Source organism: Protopterus annectens, chromosome 6.part1 (assembly GCF_019279795.1).
Source record: "Protopterus annectens isolate FY-2018-M chromosome 6.part1, PAN1.0, whole genome shotgun sequence".
Lineage (NCBI taxonomy): Eukaryota > Metazoa > Chordata > Ceratodontiformes > Protopteridae > Protopterus > Protopterus annectens.
In genome coordinates, this window is record NC_056738.1 from 170,633,569 (window position 1) to 170,657,668 (window position 24,100).

The 24,100-nt window shown below is 39.5% G+C and overlaps 1 protein-coding gene across 1 annotated transcript in view; it reads right to left on the minus strand.

Annotated features, from left to right (window-relative positions):
* Positions 1-24,100, minus strand: part of GALNT3 (polypeptide N-acetylgalactosaminyltransferase 3) — a 514,825-nt gene that overhangs the window by 317,583 nt on the left and 173,142 nt on the right. The window lies entirely within an intron of this gene.

Below are 24,100 nucleotides of genomic sequence, written 5' to 3' on the forward strand. Positions count from 1 at the left end.
GGTAGCAATACCTCATACAGCAGAACCTGCAGACACAGGCCAAATCCACATGTGGGTACGATTCCAGACCTACAGACAGCGTGAGTAGTATTGTTGTATGCAATGTATCTTGCTGTTCTTACAGGGTTTCTGTATACATGGTGCTTTTTCATGGAATGTTGTCTGTCTGCATAGCTCTCAACTGTGGGCCTATCCATATGATACTAGGGGGATTGGCTGTTAGGTTTTGTCTGTGCACCACACACGTATTGTTCCAAATATATCTGTGGCATTCGGTCTGTTGAGTGCTATCAGTGCATGGCTACATCCATTTGTATTTCAATGTTGTATCCCTGCATAAGGGTATGCTGCAATGAATCCTGTAACACCAGCAATTTCCAGGGTGTGTAACAGCAATACTGAAAATATGTCCCTATGTTCCTCCCTCTATCCTCCACATATATGCCAGTCTTTGTCCTGCTATGATACAGGAAGGTTTGTTAGGTAATGGCCTATCATTATTTACTGCTATCATTACTGCTATCATCCCGGTCATGTCATGGACTCCCACACCAACTGTTGGGCCAAGTCCATATATATATGGGGACAACAGTTGGAGAACACATAAGTGCCCTTGTACATTCCAGAGGTAAGTGTGTGGTACACAGTGTTCCTTGCCCTTGTACAGCCTTTTAGGGGGGGGGGGGGTTCTATGCCATTAACCTAGGCTATGGCACCTTTTCAGTGATATAACTGTTAAGAAGAGGGTTATTCAGTGGGATAGTGAGATGTTAGGTTAAGCAATGTTATGTACAAGATACTGTGACATTAACATAAGTGCTACTTTCCCCCCTAGGGCTTGACTACAGGGTGTAATTGGAGGCTGCTGAAATACATCTGTAATTGTTGATTGTTATGTATCCTGAAGGCAAACCCTGTTTCTACTGTTGTACTAATTAAAGGTCTTGGCATGGACAGCATAGTATGGTATATATATATATATATATATACATTGCTTACATCTACTGTTTCGTGTGGGCCTTGCATTCATGACTGATTACATATTTCAAACCTTATGTGGTGTCAGTACTGGCATACATGATTGTATAATACAGGAATAAAGGTTATCTGTGTATGCATACCTGTGTGTGGTGTCATGTCCTTTGAATTGTGGGTGGGTATATGTTTAATGTAAGTATTCTCATTTGTGGGAATGGTTGCCACACTACACATTTCACAGGTGCCAGTTGAAGGGCTTGTGGCTGAGGGATATACTTTGCACCCAGTACTTCCACACTACTTCTACATATGTATGGCTACTGATACCTTTTGTTTGTGTATATGTGTATGTACCTATATATATATCTCATATGGCTATATCTATATATATGTATCTATAGATATTTACATCTGCATATATATATATATATATATATATATATACATCATATATATATATATATATATATATATATATATATATATATATATACATACATATGAACATATGTATGTATCTATATACATTTGCTGTTATATAATTATTTGTGAGTCATATATTAATATATAAATCTACATATAGCTATCTGTCTACATTTACAGATATATATATATATGTCCATATGTCCATGCATGTTCAGCTCATATTTTGGCCTGTTCCTCATTCACTTGGCAATTGTCATGGATGATCGCAGCATTGAAGTCAGTAATTAGTGGCAACACTTTTGTGTTTCAGACTACATCTCCATCTACATATGTGTTCTAATACATATAACTCTGTAACTAGCAATAGTTTAAGTGTATCAGAGCATTAGTTGACATATATCCCTATTTGTACCCACAGTGTGGCATACTTTATCCAGTCTTCTTGCATTAACAGGTTATATGGTGTGATAATAATACATTTCCTGTACTGTTGACTGATTGTGCTGCATAATATGTTTGTGAAAACTTCAGGTTATGTATATCTGCCGTGGTTTAGTGGTAAATCACTTTGTGTATGGAGTGCAGGGTCCTGGAATCGAGCTTTGGAGAGGCAGTTTATTTTGTTGCTGAGCAGAACAAGTAGCGTTGGATACAGAGTGATTAAGGCACTTTTAAGCAGTTGTAAGCGGGTTTGTGTGCGGGTAAGCACTGCCTACATAGGTTAAGCAATTTAGAGGCTTACTGGGTGTAGGACACTGAAACCGGAAATTAGCAGTGCTTACCTTCACGCAAACCCATGCACACGGCCTTATACTAGCTTACTGGTGCTGACATATGCTTACTACTGCTTCTTGCTGCTTAACCTGACTACTGCTGTATACATAATGATACTGACACCTCACATGCGCATTTCCTGCAGTACTCTAGGTCATATATGTAGATATATATATATATATATATATATATATATATATATATATATATATATATACATATATATATATGTTCCTTCATGGCAGCTGTACTCCAGTTCATATATATATATATATATATATATATATATATATATATATATATATATTTATATATGTTATTCCATGGGTTATACAACATACATATACTCATACCATGCTTTGCCATGGGAAATGGTATGTCTCACTTATCTTCCTGTTCCCCACCTCCTTTCTCGCTTACATCCATGGGACAGTCCCATTAGAATGGGTCTGTCCAACCCCGCCACGCCTTGGCCCACAATGTCTTACCCCTTCCTCCTCCACATCAATCATCCTTCCTATAAGTTCCATCACGAATCTCACCATACCACTACACATTGCCCACTCTCCACTTCTCAGAGCTCATCGTGTACATTGTCTCACCCCATGGATCTTCAGGGTTCCCACACATTCAATCCACAAACATACATATCCTTCTTTGCTTACCTGTAAGGCATGGCATGTTACTCTGAGGACTCTTTTTAGCAGAATTTTTGGGGTCGTCCCGCTAGGGATGAACATGCGTTTGTTTAAGATTAGACTTTGCAGATTGACACTGTAGTATCCTGCCAGTAGTCTGCGTAGCAGTGCTGTGCAATGCTTAGTGGTGCTTAATATTCGATTTGCATGATATTTGCCTTTTGGCATTGATGTCTTCTTCATTACATGTTATATATGTGTCTTGTATCCTTGATTCATGTGTACGTATGCTGTATGGGGTCCTGGGAACTTCAACACTTTATTGCAATAACACCTCACAACTGGCCTTACTGCAGTACTCCAGTTCACATATTTATGTTATGTAGCAGGTTATACCACTTCACACTGAACATGGATTCAGTTCACGTTTGGTTTGATTTTCCTGTGGTGAGAATTAGTTTGCTGATACCTCATGCACATCTATTGCTATGATGGCTTAGTGGTTAACTGCTGTGACTATAATATACAGGGTCCTGAGTTTGAGCCTTGCAGAGGCAGTTTATTCTGTTGCTGGGCAGAACATGGGCCATTAGATCCAGAGTGATTAAGGTACTTTAAAGCAGTTGTAAGCGGGTTTGCGCAGGTTTACGTGATGGTAAGCACTGCTAACCTCCGGTTACAGTTTCTTACACTCAGTTAGCTTCTACTTTGCTTAATCTGTGTAGGCAATGCTTACCTCCATGCAAACTCATTTAGACACACTTACTACTGCTTATTTGTGCTTAAACCTGCTTACTAGTGCCTTATTCATTATGACACTGACACTTCACATGTGCATTTCATGCAGTACTCCAGTTCACATTTAAATGTTATTATGTAGGTTATACAGCAAAAAGTTGTAAATATATGTTCATATACAGTTTTCACATGGTAAATGATATGTGCTGCAGTGGGACTTGAACCGGGAATGCCTGTTCATTAGGCGGATGCTCTAACCACTACACTATTGCTGTGCTGCTTCATTTGCATATATATTCCTTGTTATCCTCTTCAGCCTTTTTAGTTGCTTTAACTTTAGCTAAGCATTGGGCAAACCCACGCACCTATGGTTAGCTGTACTTGGGGTTTTAAAAAAAATAAATACAAGGGTTTCTTCATTTTATTTGATTGTACTGTTGCTGTTGAACACATGGAGACTGTTTGTGGGGATATGTGGACACTTATGAGCGGTCTCGCTCATTTATTTACACATTTGTCTGTTCTACTTTGCAGGGGCATGTTTATTCTGAGAGCTCCACTCTCAGACACGGCTCCTGCACTCGTTCACGCTCTGTGTAGCATTAGGAGTTCAGGCAGCGCGCCTTCATTAATATGCATGGTGCGCTGCCATCCTCTTCTTAAACTGCCGCTTCTGTGCAGGACTAGATTAGTCCTGCACAGAAGGTTAGTAAATCCGGGGGCATATTTTATTTTCTGCAGTACTGGAACTCACATGATTAGGTCATGCACTTCTGACGGAGAGCTGGGTCTGTGCTATGCAATAAAACAGAATTTTTAAAACAAAGTAGAATCACTACAAGGCTTCTTGTTTGTTTCATTCTTTGTTATTCTGTGTTTTTGTAAATATGCCACAGACTCTGTCATGGCAGCAAGTTTGTCTGTGTGAAGCAGTCATTATGAAAAAATCATTCTACAGTCCAGTCAGCTGTTTTGTGCTTCTTCCAGGTAAGTAATTATTTACTCTATACCCGTAATTTCTGCTACTCATACTGTAGGAATGAGAAATGATTAAGACCTTCCCCATAATATTAAGTGTAATGTAAAAGCTGAAAAGACAAAATGGTTACTGAAAGAGAACATTCTCTTCTCACTTTTTCCATTTCCTTCATTGGATTAGTTTAAATGTTACCACTTAGCTTTACTGTTACAAAACATAATGTACTCCTCCTCCTGCCCGTCTATCCAATTCAGACCAAGCAAAAGAAAGAAGAGAAGAAAGAAACAGAAGATAGGGAGATGTCAGAATGGGTTACTGTGAGTACCCATAACATTCATGTCTGATAACAAAGTAGTCTGGATGCAGGAAAAACAAGGCTGAGTTCTCTGCTCAATCTTTCATGTTCACTGTTCTAAGGAAACATACCCTTAATAACTGTAGGCCCAAAGGAAGAGCCTGACTTAGAACATCTGACATGTAATGTTTTGCAAAGACGTTCAGTGATGACCAAGTAGTAGATGTGCAAATATAATTCAAAGAAGCATTACAAAATGAAAAATAAGGATATAAAGACATAGACATTGTTGATAAATCATAGTTTAGGACTTTGAAAATGTTTTTGTGTAATTCATTTTTCAGTTGTTAACAGGGTTACCACACTGGACACCCCAAGAACACTACCAGGTAAAGTAACTTGCTTAGAGTCACACGGCAGGCAAACAGCAGTGGAAAGAATCAAAACTTGCACCACAAAGACTACAGGAAGCTGCTCATTAACAGCTCAGAGCCTTAATCCTTTACATTGCCAGATTTATGCCATACTTATAACAAAATGCAATACAATTAGAAAGGCATTGTATGGTAGCTTCTTTACATTTGATATCCTCTAGAAAAGGGAAACAAACAGCTGTTCATACTTTCTTATGAGCTTTGATCCAGAGAACATAATACCTGCGCTACCTATGCATATTCATACAGTGAAGACAATATGGTCCTTAATTGCAGTATCTTGTGAAGAAAACTGGCAAATGAAGACTGATTTAAATTGGTCTCCACAGCCACCTTAGGCATAAAGGAAGAGTTGGTGCACAACTAAGCTGTTGCCTTTGTGAAAGATAAGGTAAGGCAGGTTCACCAATAAGGCCTGTAACTTCAGAATTCACCTTGCAGAGGATACAGCTACCAAAATTTGTTTCCTGTGAAAAAAATTTCAATGCTACCAAAGCAGCCACTTCAAATAAAAGAAGACTGCACTTCTTTAATATAAAATAAATGTCCCAGTCAGGAAAAAGATTCCAACTTGCAGGCCGAACCATATCTCTCAGCAGTCCAGATTGTTGCAGAATGTTTCTGATTTTGTCTCATATTTTTTCCCCTGTCCCTCATAAAAGTTTTAACTTTCAAGTAAATCATTGAGGATTATTGTCAGTCATTTAATCCCAAACATTAGAATTTCACATTTCTGGTTGTTTAGAAAATGCATGCTGATGCAAAACATGTTCTATTAATTTTTAAGTGAATTGGAGTAATATTTATAGTTAGTTACTAGGCATGTGGCCCAGGAAACCATTAATGAGCCTAGCCCAGACGTGTCCAACCCACAGCCCACAGGGCGCATGCAGCCATCAGAGCTCTTCCATGCGGCCCGTTACCTGTAACCGTAACATTGGTGTGCACATGTGCCAAAGCACCCTTCCCATTTTTTTTTTCATGCCAAAGTAGGATCTGTGTGTTCACACCAAAGAATCAGTGAGTGTGTGTGTGTGTGTGTGTGTGTGTGTGTGTGTGTGTGTGTGTGTGTGTGTGTGTGTGTGTGTGTGTGTGTGTGTGTGTTCGTACTGAAAAGGGATTTGTTGTCTTTGAAAGGGATAACACCTAACTGTATTAATAGGTAAGTGCGGAGTGAGTGAGTGAGTACATGCATGAAAGCAAAATGTTTGTGGGCGTGAAAGTAGAAGAAGAGTGAGTGTGTGTGTGTGTGTGTGTGTGTGTGTGTGTGTGTGTGTGTGTGTGTGTGTGTGTGTGTGTGTGTGTGTGTGTATGTATGTGTGCATGAGAAATGCAGGTTTTATTGAAATTTGGCCTGAAATGCCAAGTTCAGTGAAAATAATGTGATTTTGCCATTACTCAGACAATACAGATAAGAGACCTACTGGTATTTCTCCTGCAAAAAAAAATGGAACATCAGAATGTAATATGAAGTGATACAGGCAATGAATTAGTAAAGTGATAACTTCAGAATCAATGCACGTAAACAAACCCAGGAAGATAATCTCTGCAGGATCCTCATACACGTAGATATAAATACATGAATAGAATATCTGACTATTGAAGAGTAGATACTGAATATTTTCTCAGAAGCCACAGTTGCTGTTTAAAATAATGTTATTTGAGGAGAACTGAGTTTATTCATGTTACTCAGCTGGTTTAGCAATGCAAGTGACAATACGTTTGTGCTTTTAGTGCTGGGCTGCATAAAACAATGCTTTGTATGGTTATAGTGCAATGAACTTTTTAAGGAAAGGAACGCAGTTTGCTCACACATACACCAGTTACAATATAACAGTTACTATGGGAAAAAGTACATCTGTAGAAATGAAGCCTTAAAGAAGACTTTGAGATAATGCATTACCATCTATTTGGCTGGAGCGTGGCTACAAATGGTAATTTCTGTAGGCTAATCAGTTTCTGATGTAGTGAATACATTTGGAATGAAAGTGGAAGAACTGAACATTATGTAGGTATGGTCATGTAAGCTCTCCACCAACACAAAAGGCAAGTCAGTTGTAGGTCTGCTCTAGGTACTTATACCCTTGTAGATAATGTTCTGCTTGAGAACAGTGACCTCAATCTTAGGATAATTAACTTCAATCTATGGTGAATTTTTATTGCTTTAATATTTATTGAAAAGTTAGTGTTGTAATTGTCAAGCAGTTCACGTACATAATTTGTCATGTGCAAATAATAGCAATCACATGTATAGAAAAAGTTGATTATTGATTAGTTTGATGACGCTGTAAAAAGAGTTATTTGCAAGAGGTGTCACTTATTAGAAGGTCTTTATTGCCAAAGGTGCCAGAGTATATAGTCTTTTGAAACAAAATACAAAATTCTGCCATATGATTTTTTATGCCTTATTTATGTATTTTTTTTTTCTCTCTGGTATGTTGTGGGTTTATCCCTGTGGATTACATGTTGTACAGTATCAGGTTATTCTAATAATATTTGTGTTGAACAAATTGTCATGACATCCTCAGGAGAGCATATTGTACCGTTCCCACTGCAGATATGACCATCATACACTTAAGCATCATTTGGGTGTACAAAGGATAGTAACATATGGCACAAAGTATCTTCTGTATCCAACAAGTGTCCTTTGGCTATTTAAGAAATTTACAGACTGAATGAATCTAAAATGATTTTCAAGTGCTTACCAATCACCAGTATAGATGCTGGTTCTATTTTTACTGTGCATTTCAAAATAAGAAAGGCAGTGTGCTTCTGTTTGTTTGTTTTCAAGAGGGGCAGAATGCTTTTCAAAAATAGCTTATCAGAGTACTTGCTGTCTCATGTAATGTGACATGCAGATGATTAAGCTATTTTTCCTGCAAAAAGAATGTCAAAAGTCACCTGTACCTCCTAAAGTTCTCCACTCAAGGAAGAACTGGCTAACCAGTTCTGGTGTCCTTTCAAATGCTAGCAGAACAAAAGCTGTGTTTTCTCCTTAAATTTATGCTAATGCAAAAACTATTATTCTATCAACTTTCTTGGTCTGTAATAGCAGTATTTAAAAACTGTCCATATTTTTGGGCCTTTGTCCCACTTTTATTTATGGCTTTGTCCAGATTTTGTGCTCTAAGAGATTGGGAGGTATGAGTGTAACCAGTGTGACAGTGGAAATAAGTGGGTAAATCGTACTAGTGGTCAGACTTACACAAGTGTCCTTTTTGTATTGAGTATAAACCTATAGTCATGATCTACAAATGATGAAGGTTTTCTAAGTTTTATGGACATTGGTCATATAATGTGTTTGTGGTGATGTGAGATTTTTTAGCTATTTTCCTGCAGACAGACTTCACAGAATTACTAGAATTGTTAGCAAATTCAATACTGTAATTCTGTGAAAGTGAAGCTTCAAATGTCTGGTAGGCTGTTATACTATTATACCCTACATAAGCAATTTTGAAATAACTGGTGTAACTGAATTCAGAATTCTAATTAGGACAGGAAATTTTTATATAATTTGATAAATAATTAAAGGTAATATAGTGCTTTTTAATGTCTCTCTTGTGGTTGCAGCTTGGGGGGGGGGGTGAAGGAGTAAAGAACTGGTTTATAGGATTATATTGAAGTTCTGTCTGATGGAAATACATCAGCATCTCATGCTGAATTGTGTGTTGGTTGTTAGTTGCAACACATTTTTCTGTGTAATATTGGTTACTATGGTACCTTGGCTACTGGAAGTGTAGGGGATCTCCAGGTGCTTTTTGCAAAGAAATGCAAGGGTGAGTTTGAACTGCCAGAAGTATATGGATTCTTTCCAATTTTAATGCATCACTTGTGCTCATAAATTCCCTGACTTGACAGCTATCACAAGTGCGAAGTTTATCAACTTAAAGATGTCGTTCTGGGTAAATACAGTTGTGGGGGATACACAGGTGAGATGGATTCCATAGTAAAGCATGCTACAAGAGTTTAGAGATATTGATTACTAATTTGTACAGATGTTCTGCTGTAGGTTAGTGTGTGACTTTATATAGGTTCATAGGTAGGTACTAGGCTATCGGCCCAAGGGCCTACATAAGCCTAGCCAACAAGGTTCCCTGGCTTACACCACCCAGGAAAGTTATTTTCTTGTGCCACTGTCGAGCAGAGACAAAGAAGTGATCTCTGGGGTGTATTTCCTATTTCCCATCCACTCATCAAGATTTTTACTGAAGAGTGCTAATGAAGAACTTTGCTTGACATAGATGGGCAGCCTGTTCCAGAGTATGGGAAGTCTCTGGGACAGGAATCTATCCCTCCAGCATGTCCTGTTTATTGTGGTGACAAGGTTTAGGTCCCTAGAGCATGTAGCTCGGAGGGATTGGGATTTCTTTAGGTGTAGCATGTCCAACAGCTCTGGATTTGACATAGCTTTATATGTTAGGCAGAGATCACCTCGTAGTAGACGATATGCTACGGAGTAAAGCTGGAGTTTTTTGAGGCAGTCAGTGTAGGGCATTTGTTTGAGGCCAGTAATCCTCTTTGTGAGGCACTTCTGTGGCTTTTCCAGCTGCTGCAGATGTCTTGTGAGGTACATTCCAAAAGGGATGTTGTACTCTATAATGGGTCTAATGAGTGTCAAGTAGAGGGGAACAATGACCTCTTTTTTCCTGGATGAGAACCCTTTTATGATGAGGTTTGCCATGTAGAAGGACTTCCTGACTACTGTGGTGATGTGACTATCAAAGGAGAGACTACTGTCCACCTGAGTCCCAAGGTCTCATCACACATTCAGTGTTAAGTAGATTGCTGCCTATGTGGTAGTTCATGGGTACAGAGTTTTTACCAAAAGGGATGACACTGCACTTTTTGGCAATGAGCTTGAGGCCATGGCTCTGACACCAGGCATCTGTCTCAGCGAGTCCCTTCTGTAGAATGTCCACATCATTTGAGGACTTGACTATGGCTCCTAGTTTGCAGTCATCTGCGAACTTCATTAGCCAGAGGCCTTCTGTGTTAGCTTGTACTTCAGAGAAGTAGATACCAAACAGGAGAGGTCCCAGGACGGAACCCTGTGGTACTCCACTTGTCACTGCTTTGAGGTCAGATTTGGAGTCTGCAACTTTTACAGTGTGGGTTCTGTCAGTGAGCCAGTTGGCAACCCATCTTGTGACGTAGGGATTTATACCTAGTTTAGTGAGTTTAGCTATAATTCCAGAATGGGGGATGGTGTCGAAAGCCTTGGCGAGGTCAAGATAGACTGTGTGAACCACCTTACCCTCATCTACGGCTTTGGTGACTGCCTCAAAGAAGTCGATCAGGTTCAGGAGGCATGATCTGCCTTTCACAAACCCGAACTGGGTGGGATCCAGAGTTTGGAGGTTACCAATGTCTTTGTTTATGAGTTCCATGATGATACGTTCCAAGGCCTTGCAGATCAGGCTCATCAGGATAATAGGTCGATAGTTCCCGGGATCAGTAGAGGCTCCCCCTTTGTGGAGTGGGATAACTGCTGCTGTGCACCATTCAGTGGGCACAAAGCCTGATGTGAGGCTATTATTGAACATGGTGCTTAAGTGGGGAGGCAGTTCGTTCTGAAGTTCATGTAAAATGCAGCCTGGGATGTTGTCCGATCCCATGGATGCTATGTTTTTGGCTTTAGAGAGTGCAGCTTTTACCTGCATAGTTGTGATTACAGGGACTCTTCATTCTTCCTGTATAGATATGGGCCCTTTAGGGTGTGAGGGGGGTAAAGTTGGCATTGAACCTATCTGCCAGGATGTTGGCAATATCAGTTGGTTCTGTAACTTTTGTGCCGTTGTGCTGTAACTCAGAGCAGATCTGGGTGTTGCCATAGAGATTCTTGACATAGCTATAGAATGCTTTGTGGTTGTCCTTAGAATTAGTGGTGATTTTGTTTTCATAGCTAGCTTTGGAGGATCTTATAAGGGATCTCAGCTTCTTACTGAGGCTGACCAGGGAGCTCCTCCACTCATGGGATTTTGCTCTTTTTTGCAACAGTTTCTTCCTTCTGTTGTACAGTTTGTTTATGGCAGGAGACCACCAGATTGGCTTCCTTTTTTTGGAGGATAGCGTCCTGGTTCTGTTTGGGATAGCACGATCCATGCAGTCGTGTAAGTGCTTATAGAGTGCATTTGTGTAGAATTCAGCAGTTGTAATTGTATTGTCCATCTGCATGGGTGTCATGAAGTTCACCACTTCTGTCTTAAGAAGCATGAAGCTAGCTTTGGAGAAATTTTTTACCATGGTTTCCTTAATGTGGGGTGGGGGCGGGATATGGATATCAAGGGTGATTAGCTTATGGTTGGATCGGACCAACGAGGAGTTGACTTCAGGTGTGGAATACCGGTCACTCATGTTGGTAATGACTAGGTCTAGGATATTGCTGCCCTTGGTGGGGGTGTGGATAAGTTGATCCAGGGCATTGGAGTTTATGAATTCCAGAAAGCCTTGTGCTAAGGAGTTGGTACACAAGTAGTTTTCCCAGTTAATGGTGGGGTAGTTGAAGTCCCCCATTATTAGGGTGTTTGGTTGAACCCTAATATTTTCCAGTACATCATGAAAAGAGGAGTGGGAATCCTGGGGCATGGTGGGGGATCTGTAGCAAGCTACAATTTGGATTGCAGTTTTGCCCAAAGTTAGTTGCACTTGGATAACCTCGGATGCATTATGCTGAGCAACTAGCCTGGAGGTGTGGATATCCTTAATTAATATGGACACACCTCTGTCTTTGGTGTTTCGGTCCAGGTTACATGGCCGAAAAGTGTGGTAGATATATCTAGGAATGGTTCCATACTTGTTTATTTGTAAAAAAAAAAAAAAATTAACTAAGATGTTAGAGTTAACTGTTAGATTAAAAATTAGAATTAGAATGAGAATTAGAATTTTAAGGCAAATTTTAGGCATTTATTACATTTATTCATTGTTCAAATGTACCTACACTACAGCCAGAAGGTCGAATTTGGTCGCCCATGGCAGCGAAAGAGTTAAATATATGATATATTTTATATGCGGCCCCAAGACAATTTCTGTTCACTCAATGCGGCCCAGCAAGCCAAAACTTTGGACACCCCTGGCCTAGCCCAAATTCCAAATTGCTCCAAAGCACAGATTATGTGACTTGTTCAAGGTGACATAGTAAACAAACGAAGGCTGAGGGAATCAAACTTTGCACTACAGGAACTAGCTCATTAAGTTATCACCTTAATCATCTGCACCAATCACCAGGTCATTTAAAAATTGTCTCTGATTTTTGATATTTGTCACCCTGTTATGTTAGTCTTTGCCCAGAATTCTAGATAAAGAAGTTGAGAGGTATGGGCCAAACTAAGAAGTTTCTCCAGAGAAAGACATTGCAAACTCTGATATTAGTCAAGGACTAAGAGTTGTAGCCTGCAGGAAAATTGGAAACAGCTGATAAATGGACAATAATTAGAGAAAAGTTAAGGCCAACATCAACAATCTCTGCAAGATACTGAGGACTAGAGCAGAGAAAATTGGCCCTTGATTTTGGCAGAAGTCCATAGAGAGAGAGTTTTTTTTTAATTTGTCCCTATAAATCTTTTGCATGGAAGAATATTGTGATGAGAAAATGGTGGACACAACTCTCTGTGAATATTCTCCTGATCTGACTACTAATGGAACTGAAGTCACCACCTTGTCAGTTACAGACCATGGAGATCCAGGCTATTCTATCCCAGAATAATGAAACAAGATATGCTTGTGAACCAAAAGCTGGAACGGAGTACCCAAGAGAAACTGCAAAACCATAGGAACCAGATCTGCTTGCCTCAATAATGAGCTGCTATAGTAACCTTGGCTTTTCAATGTCTGACTTTGCCAATGTACTTCATTATCAAGAGAAGTGTGGAGAAAGCATACAGAAGTCACTAAGGTGAAAGCTGCACCAAAGCATCTGTACCCTTACCAGACAAATGGAATTAGGCAAAAAATACCTGTAACACTTAACTTTGGGATGGAAGGAAAGAGACTACTGAATGAGTGACTCCACATTGGAAAAATACTTTTGGTCTTTGAAGGATTCAAGTGCTACCTTTGAGGCATTATTAGGACATATCCGCTGAGTGTGGGTGTCATTGCAAGTGATTTTCACAAAAATGCGGACTCCTGAGATAACAGTTATTTCTGAAGTCTCATTCCAAAACAATAACAGCTTCCCTGCTCATGGGATAGGAAGAGTCCCTGCCTGATTTTGGATTTACCAAAGTATGCCTATGTTGTTCAGATAGATGGCAGAATCTGTGTATGCTCTATTCCTGTAGTGTTTCTGAGGTCGATAATCTCCAGATGATAGGTGTGTAATCTTGATTTCTGACTGTACAACAGGCTGTGTGCCCTATGGCCCATGCAGTACTACATCCATTATAGGCCAAATATGTCTGTAGTCACTGCTGCTAAGTAAAAAGGAGTAACAAATGGTCTAACCACTAGACGGCCAAAGGCAAAGGAACGTCATTTTAGATATGTTCTGCAGATTTCCGAAATCCAGAATGGAGCCATCACAGGATTTTTCTCTGTAACTAAGGTCAACTATAATCAATCCCTGTTGTTTCTGGAATGAGGTACCATCAAAACCGCAGTTGCTGTTAATCCCAGACTCAGATACAAAAGGCTGGCAGCAGAAGACAGCATAGATAGAATGGACTGTTGACATAATTAATGCTCAGCTAGTCTTGGTATCCCAAAAATAACCTGTGAACGCCACCAGTTACAAATTAGTATGCTGGATCTTTGCAAAGTACAAGCTGATCTGCAATTACTGAAATATGTGAAAGAGAGACTCACATTGCCCACTGAAAGTGTTACTAGTGTGAGCTGCTAGTAGCCTGTGGTCTTAAAAGGGTAGCATTTCTATCACTTTTAGCTGCATGTGGGCAGGTACTACTGACATGCAGTTTGTGAACATACTTGAAGATGATGCAAGATCAAAAGAAAACTGCAAAACTGATAGTGACTACCCTTACTAGCAAGTCTAGGTAACCACCTTAACTTCTTCCTGATCTTCATGTGCAGCTAAGCATACTGAAAATGCAAACAGCACACCAAGTCTTCACTGGATAGATATGACAGGAGTGACTGAAGAGTAACCATAAAGATTATTTTGTGATGAATGCATTAATAGGCCTGAAGAAAAGGAAATAGTAACAATACTTGCCCCACTTGTGAAACATCTGGAGTGTCTGTTTTCCTGTGGAACTTCTGCACTCCCTTTCTTGCCTGTATATATAGTAGAACATTTAACAAGGGAAGTGCTGAGATGCAGAAAGAAAAAAAGAATCTGAGCCAGAAGAATTTGGTTATGATGCCCCTTATCCATGTTTCAATGAAAATGGTGAAACATTCTGAAGGTGTGAATGAAAAATGTCAGTTTGAACACCTCTATCTGCGGATGGATGAGATCAGGGCTAGATCCAGCACAAGGTGACCTAGGAAACTGCCTAGGGCCTGGTGCTGGCTGGGGGACTTGAACCTAAAAAATGAATAAATAAAACACTCCACTGTTAAGGAGATTGCTTTAAGGAGATTCCATTCGACAACAACAACATCAGCATCCAGTGCTGGCTGTGGGTCGAGACTGACCTGAGGAAAAAAAAAAAGCACTCTTATAATCCCATTCAGTCCTATTCAACAACAGCATCAGCTCACCAGGAAGCAGAAGCACAGATTTACTCTAAAAGCGCTTCAATATTAAAATCAAGAGAAGTTGTGTCCCTTCAGAGTAAAGTACATTTATGCAGGAGATATGAGTTTTCACTTTAAAGCACATCTGCATGGGGGGAGAGAGAGAGTTTTTGTAGAGAGGGCTGCACAGGAGGTTTTTGCAATCCATTGATTGCTGCTTGTTGAGAGATGCTAGATGCACATTTTTTTTTCTTTATTCCACAGATATGAGAGACAGACACAGAAATGATGTTTGCAGAGTGGGATGCACAGGAGATTTAGCCTATCCATGGATGAGACATTATAGGGATTGCTGCTTATGTAGATACACTGGATGTACAGATTTTTTTTATTCTGTAGATGGGGAGACAGACACAGAAATGTTGCCACAAGTCTGCACTGGTGATCCTACTTCAATTTTACATTGATTGGGAGAGGAGGCCTCACAGAAAAGTGTGTGTGTGTGTGTGTGTGTGTGTGTGTGTGTGTGTGTGTGTGTGTGTGTGTGTGTGTGTGTGTGTGTGTGTGTGTGTGTAATGGGGATTGCAGTTGACCAGGAATAGCAATCCTTATAGTAGCTATTATTCTTGCTTAGCACATTATCCCATTTGTTTATTTAACACGTCTAGTCCCAGGAGCACTGTTTGGTTACATGACTTGGTCAAAGTCACACAGTAAGCAAATGGAGCTGCTCTGGATCAAAACTTGTACCCTTGACTGCATGAAACAGCTCATTAAGAGCTGAGAGCCTAAATCCATTGAGCAAACTGCCAGTCCTTCCTTAATTTCTTCATTTCCAGATAGATTACAGAGGATAACAGTCAATCTATAATGGTAGTAACCAGTGTTTCATAGTCACTGTTCAGAAAATCTATTTCAAGTTAATTAGCATTGTCTGGCACTTAAGGCTTTGAGCTATTAGCAAACTGCTTCCTGCAGTCAAATGTTCAGGGGTTTATTTATTTATTCACTTGTACTCAAGCAGATATCTGGAATATACAGTCATACAATTGGTAATAATTAGCATGTGTGTGTGTGTAAATACTTGTTTTTTGCAAAACAGACAGTAATTATGGTGCACCGGAAGGGATTGATTCTAGTAAGCAGGAATATCATCATATGAACAATTGTTCTTTGAGTATGATCCTTGGTTTCTTTGTTTTGTTGACTGTTGATGGTGTGTTTATTAGTTTACTGTGAAAAAACTGGACAGCATGAAGTCTATGAGTTTAAGGTTAATATTTCAACTGTGAATACATCTTAATTAACCTTGATTTTTGCAGGCACATGAGTGTGAAATATACTGTGTGGGACATAACCAAAGCTTAAGACCCTTTATGATATTAAAAAGGTGCTTAACAAGTTTGTCTTTTTTCAGATTTCACAGGACTGCAGGTCTACATTTACAGCCAGTGAGACCTTTAAGAAGCTCATACACATCACCCAATACTGGTGGGAGACAAACAGTGTCCTCCATTAAGAAGACTTTCTGCACATATCCCTGGTGAAAATTTGTGATCACCCATCAAGTCACCTAGACTGGTTTTAAGATTACTAGGGAAGTACTCTACAAGATGGGTAAGAGCATCCTATTCCAGAAACAGGCATGACATTTTAGTTAGGTAACTATCATGCCATCTGATGATATTAATGTAGGAGTACAGGCTTAGGCTTCTAGAGTTAGTGAATTGCTTTTCCATTGGTTCTCTCTAGGAGTTCAAAAAGTGCCGGGTTGTTCAGAGATCCAAGATCTTTTGGTGAGGAAACACTCAGATTTCTCAAGCTCGTTTAGCTGCTTATCAAGTTACATGCCAAAGGATGCATTATACTCAATGATAGCCCTGATAACTGATGAATAAAGGAGGACTATAACTATTTTGGACTTTGACGAGATACTATGGAGGAAAAGTTGTGCAAGACAAAAGGATTTCCCATCCATCACAGAGACATGGTGGTTAAAGGAGAGTCTGTTATAAACATACATTCCCGAGTCCCTGCTGACTATGTCAGATTTAAGTGGAATGTTATCGTTATGCTAAGCAGTAGTGATACTAATTTTACCAAAGGAAACTATGCTGCATTTCTTGGTGATGAGGGTAAGACCAGATTAAAAGATCAAGCATTAGTTTAGCCTGACTGTTGCTGAAGAATTTGAGTGCCAGAATGAGATTTAATAACTGCCCCCAGTTTTAAGTCATCAGCAGACTTGTTATTGACATCTACGTCAAAGAAATAGTATACTAAACAGGAGTGGTCCCAGAACAGGGCTCTGTGGGATACCACTAGTAAAATTTTTCTGTTTAGAGCAAATACCCCTAACTTTAATGACATAATAGCCAGTTACTTATCCAGGGAGCTATGTAAGGGTTAATGTTGGGTTTGGAGAGCTTGTTAATAATGCCAGCATGGGGTGTAGTAGTATCAAAGGACTTTATGCTCTTTATCCGTGGCCTCCGTTCTTTCAAAGAACTTGACCAGGTTCAGCAAGCATGATCTGCCTTTTACAAAGCCAAAATTATGTGTATCCAGGGACATAAAGTTAGCTATATCATTGTATATTAGCTATAATATGTGTCATAGCCTTGCAAATAACGCTGATAACACTGACAGGCCTGTAATTTCCAGAGTCAGTAGAACCACCACCTTTATGCAACGACACCATAATTGCCATTCTGCACAGCACCAGGACATAACCAGGCATGTTAAAGAGGTGATGGAAGTGTTTTGATTGAAGGGCTTTTACATTTATCAGCAGACATCCAAGCATATTGTCAGGACCCAAGGAAGTAGCATTTTTAATTTTGGAAAGTGCCAAAAGAACTTGATCCAAACTGATTATGAGGGATGAATGGAGAAGACAGATGGGAGGGTGTGTGTAGTGAAACTGAAAGATAATTTGTCTGCAAGAATATTAGCAATGTCCTTGGGGTGAGTGACAAGGGTACTACTGGACATAAGTTCAGCACAAAAATGTTGGTTACTTCTGTGCTTCCTAATATAGCTGAAGCAGGCCTTATGTTTGTCTTTTCGAAATACTTGCAATCCTAAGATCATAGATGGCCTTACATTTCCTTATAGTATGTTTGAGATACTTACTAATTTTAAACTCCTTTTACTATTATAAAGTGGACATCTTTTAATGGTAGTTGTACCATATGGGTTTACTTCTAAATTTGCAATTATTTTTAAACCATATTGGTACAAATGCCTCAATGCATCTATCCAAGAGGGAGTAAAATTCAGAGGAGAAAGCAGCACACTCTCCCCATTAAATACCCACTAGCATACTCTTCCTAACTATTAGCATGGAACAGGTCCTGGCAATGCTCACTAAAGCCAAAAACACAGTCTCATTGGGCCCTGACAATATCTCAGGATGTCTCCTAAACAACTTGAAACATGTCCTATCAGGACCTCTTGAGTCACTTTTCAACTACAGCATCAAAATAGGATTTTTACCACAAGAATGGGGAACTACAATGGTTATCCCACTTCACAAGGGTGGACCATCAACCAACCCCAGAAACTACTGACCCATTAGTCTGACTCTTCTAATATGCAAAGCCATGGAGTGAATTATCATGGAAATGATCAACAAAGGCATAGACAACCTTCAGACACTGGCACAATCCAGTTTGGTTTTAGGCCTACTAAACCTGGCGGACTTCTTTAAGAAGGTCACAGAGACAATGGATGAGGGGAAAACAGTGCATACCACCTATCTGGATCTGGCTAAAGTGTTCAATACAATATCCCAGTAGGGTTAACAAACTCACTGAACTGAACATAAACCCCTACATAAATTGCTGGATTGCCAGCTGACTCATAGAAAAGACCCAGGAAGTCAGGATTAGTGAGATCACTTCCAGTAAGTGACCAATCACCAGTGGAGTACCTCAGGGCTCCATGCTGGGGCTGCTTCTATTTGGCATCTACTTCTTGGAAATAAAGGCTAATGCAAAATGCCTTTGACTGGCCAAGCTTACAGATGATAGCAAACTGGGGGCTATCATAGATACCCCCCTTGGCAGAAACATCTTACAAGAGTGTCTAACACAGACAAATGACATGTGCCAAAGTCACAATTAAATCCCCATGTGAAAAAAACGTATTATAGTGCCTTTTGGGAAAATGGACACCAAGGCTAATTACTCTATCGATAAAATACCCCTAAGACTTGACCTAGTAGTCAGGGATCTGGCATTTGACCAACATGTGACCAAGGAAGTAGGAAAATCATTCTATGTTGCCCAACTTATAATTAAGGGCATGGCATCCAGGTCCAAGGAAGTCATAGTGTCACTTTTTTCAGCCCTTATCAGACCCTTCATTGAGTATAATACTTCCTTTGGTGTGTACCTGATCATCATGTGTAACTGTTGGAATGACTATAATTGTTTCTTACCAGGAGAATCCAGGCTATAAACACATTGCTCTATATGGATCACCTTAAATTCCTATCTCTATACTGTCTCCTACAGGTTACTGAGAGGCAATCACTGCCTGTCAGAAAAGGCATCCTTGGATCCAGCTTTGATGGATGTTTTGCATATCTGCAAAGGAAACAGCATCCGAACCACTAGATCCAAGGATGTCAGTTTTGCTTTTGACATAAATAGGACATATTGGTGAGACAGATATTTGTCTCAGGGGATCTCATGTTCTGGTACAGACTCTCCATCCATGTGAAGTAGAGTACATCCCTAACTATATTTAAGTGTAACCTTGACCAATGGATGGGCAATAAGAAATTCACCCTGGGTCTTGCCCTCATGTCTCTGATAGACATAAATAGACAGTAACTATGCTCAAACTAAGATGCCCCCCCCCCATATTAAGGAAGGCCTCAATTGAGGTTCAGAAAATTTTCTGTTTAGGCTTCTGGCCATCAGCAACACTGTCTTTATATTATCCAGATTGAAGTTTGCTATGTTGGGATGTCCGTCAAGTGATCTGTGCCTAAAAGGCACTATAGGGTGGCAAAAGTTTCAGCTAGTATGTGAAAACCAAAGAGTGAAAGATGCAAGCCATCCCTGGCAAAACAGGTGGGTCTTTAACTATTTCATCTCAATTCAGTGTCTTGTCCTCTTTGAAGACATGAGCAGAGAGCTCAGAAATGTCTTATTGCATCTCCCAAGAATGGATCATCCCCCCGCCCCGCCCCCCCCCCCATGAACAACTACAATGTCATAATTGTATATGAAGTAGAGCTAACCGCCCAAGTGACATCCTTAAATCTTGTACCAGAGAGGTAGTTAACTGTCAACTTTTCCTTTGCCAGCCTGGTAAATGCTGTGTCTGTACGTCTTCCAGTAGAGTCAGCAGTAACTAATACTTTTCTGGCATGTGCTGCAGGCTTATGGGACCTTAAGGGTTCAGATCTAAATACAGATGACTCCCACTAAAAGCTGGTGAGGGGGCAGGTTTAGATGTGGTATTAGCATTTATGCTAAGTGGCCAAGGTAAGCTACTAGAATGTCTAGGCAGCCTAGGAGGTTTACACAATGATTTATTTAGTACCTCAGCATAATTAGGAGTAATGCTTTGGTGCTGTGATAATGTAGTATTGTTGTGGTACAATTTACTGACAGTGAGTGGGATGGAGAAACGACACCCTGCTTTACATAAATAGGTGCATCTCTCTCTGATGGAACCAGTATGTGTTACAAGAAGTGAGTGGTCAGTAAACATGAGGCAGTTGCTGCACTACATTAGAAAACCATGTGCTATTAGGATGAGGCAAGAGCAGGCTGGGACTCCATGGTGACATGAAGTGTTTTTTTTTTTTCAGGACTATTAGTTGCACACAGATACAGCTAATACAATTACCAACAAATAAAGATCTAAAATAAGTGCAAAAGACTGATGGTGAGGACGCACAGTGTTTAACAACTTAGTTATGATAGTACAAAATATCAATTCTGAGAGAGATTTTGTCTTATTGGTAAGGATGAAAGTGCTCAACTCATTTTTATGCTTTGTATTGTTAAATTATTTTTGAACATTAGAGCTCTTGACCGACTTCAGCCATGTAATTTGGTTATTTAACTGTGGGTACTCAGTATTTGTGTACTCAATATGCTGGGTCTATGAAATATAATAAAAGGGTAAAATAATTTAATTAGGTAAAAGGGGGCCTCCACAAACTGATACTTTTGTGATTAACAACAACAGCCAGTGAAATAGAAGTTAGAGGGAATGTTGTAGTCAGATTTACATAAAGGGTAGACAACCTGAAAACCAGTGTGTTTAAGAACACAACAAGAAAAAGGTGGGAGGCTCTATGGAAGAGGCTGTTTTACTGACTTTTCTCTTGAAAACCTTAGACTGTGTTCCTTTTTTCTTTTAAATAGCAATATTGGTCTATAGCTCCACTTGTAGTTCACAGGTAGCTTCAAATTCCTATGACCAGTAGAATAGCAAGGGTGAACCAAAGGGGACAATTACTCCAGGTGCAAAGTATTAGGGGGCACAATGGAGAGTTCATGCATTCTGTTTTGTATACCAAAATGCTGGTACAGAAAGGCACCTCAGTGCTTTCATAGCTAAGGAGGGCATCTATCTGCAGGAAGCAAATTATTACTGAGGGGCCATTAATTCAGGTTCTGTAGTAGAAACCTAATTGGTACAAAACTATCATTTTGCTTTCTCCAATGAAAGACAAAGTACTTTTTTTGAGGAAGATGTGGATTTGGGTGCTATAGTAGGAAGCCTATTGGTAGAAATATCAATCAGCTTCTACAGTCCGAAGTCCTGTTACTGGTCACTAGGTGATTCAGTTATGGCTCTGTCTATGACTCAGAGTATAATTACAGCACTCCATGCACTACAACAATTTTTCATGTTAATGGCATATGATTTGTTGTTTTGTGGAACAGCCATTGGTAAAATGAATAATATTAATTAAAAAAAAAAATCTAGAAAAATGCAAACAAACTAAAGCAAGTAAAAAATAGAGGCAGCTATGGAATTTAATGGAAATTTCTAATTTGCCACAAGATCTGAACCTTTTTTCAGTTTACCCTATTTGCCATCTTTGTATACTATACACCATTTTATTATAACCTTCAGCAATTCTTTTCCCCTCCTTCATACTTGAATCCCTCATTCTTATTTATAACTTTCACTATCCCTGCTTTCAAACCTCTATTCCCCCAATCTCTTCTACATGCCATGATGGCATAAAAAACTTTAACTTTTAATACTTTATAGATTTTGAATATATATAATAGCTATAGTGCCTGGGCAGCCACGGTGGTGCAGCAGTTAGCATTGCCGCTTCACAGCAAGAGGTTCTCTGGTTTGATTCTTGGCTGGGGTGCCTTCTGTGAAGAGTCTGCATGTCCTCCCTGCGGTCATGTGGGTTTCCTCCGGGTGCTCCGGTTTCCTCCCACATCCCAAAGACATGCAGTAGGTGGATTGGACACTCTAAACTGGCCATAGGTGTGAGTGTGTGTATGTGTATGTGTATGTGTGTGTGCCTTCTGTGGAAGGTTGGGCGCCGGGCTGGCAACTCGACACCGTAAAACTCCACTGCTAATCATGAGCGAACAGATGATCTGCTGTGGCGACCTCTAACCGGGAAAAAGCTGAAAGAAGAAGAATAGCTATAGTGCATATGAGAGTGCATTAACTATACTGTAAAGTCTACTTTACAAAGCATGTTTGCTTATCTAAACTTTCCCTGTAAATAATTACTGTCATCGTATTCATAACTCCTGTATCTCCATGTTAGACCTGAAAATGACCCATGTGGATCAGTGTTGTATCCCTTTTATTAAATAAATGAGACAAAATGTAGTACCACAATAAAGCATGCAAGAAGACCGAATAAGAAAATACTAGAAGAAGAAGAAGAAGGTTAGTTTTCCTAAATTACAAGAGCTAAAGAGAAAGTTGCAGCCGCTAACTAGAATGTTAAAAAAACTCTTGAGGATTTATGTTGAATAATGTGGAGACGAGTAAGAAAAGACTGAAAGACTACACCAAGTCATTATGCTCAAAAATGAAAGAGAGCAATAGCTGTTTCAGCTGGCAGCTTAAGATTAGGAACTGATGGCAACGAAAGAAAAGAAGTTTCAGTGGAAGCGTTCATCAAAGAACAGAACGTTGAGTACTAAAGGGTCTTGGATGAAGCTTTTACAATGCTTAACAAGGCACTGCCCAGTAATTTGGATAACAACTGTAGCCACCTGACTGGAAAAGGTCTATATTTATACTAATCTTAAAGAAAGCTGATCTGACTGATTGTGGAAATAATCACAGACACTCTGATCTGTCAATAGTGTTATTCTCATGACTATTCAATGGAAATTACAATCATACTTGGAGTAAGAGTTGCCTGAAGGACATTCTGACCTTTTTACCAATCACACGCACATTTATTTGGGGAGTTTGACAGTACATCCCAAATTTCTGTTAATACTAAGGAAATCCTGTAAGTAATAATGAAGAATAATGAAGATGAAGAAAAACTTACTCACTGAAACCGTTAGAAAAATTAAAAAGTGAAACCGTTACAGTGAAAACCCAGTGTTAGGTTCTTCTCACTTGTGCAATAGCTCATTGTAAGCTTCTTACCTTCGTGCAGTATCTCATAGAACAAGTTATATTCTGTGCAACTAAAAATGTTCTAGTCATTTTGCTCAAGTCTCATCCGTGCAATACATCTACCTGTACAATACTAAGTGCTGCTAATAAATAGAGATACAAAAATGCCATGTCCTAGTGTCATCTCAAATATTACAAATGTTTTCTTTCTTATTATGCATGTTATATTTATATGTATTGTCTGCACATTAAGCTCAAATCAATGACATTTCATTTAGCCTCCACTGAGGTGTGGGTCTGACAATAAAGTTTACTATGACTTTGACTTTGAAAATAAAATCATTCTAGTACAACAAGGAGATATGTTTACCTCAAAGCAGTGAAAAGAACCTTAGATAAAATGGAACATAAGGTACTTAAGGAAGCCTCAGATCATTTTGTTCCAGTATCTAGTAAGCAGAAGACCTGCATGCTTTTCTTACAGGGAAGGTGCCCCTACTTTTACAGATTCTGGCCTGGAAAGAACATGAATAAGTTAGGCAAATTCAGCTGCCATGGTATACTGCTACAGTGACCCTCCGCAAAGTTAATCTACTACCTTATGTGAATT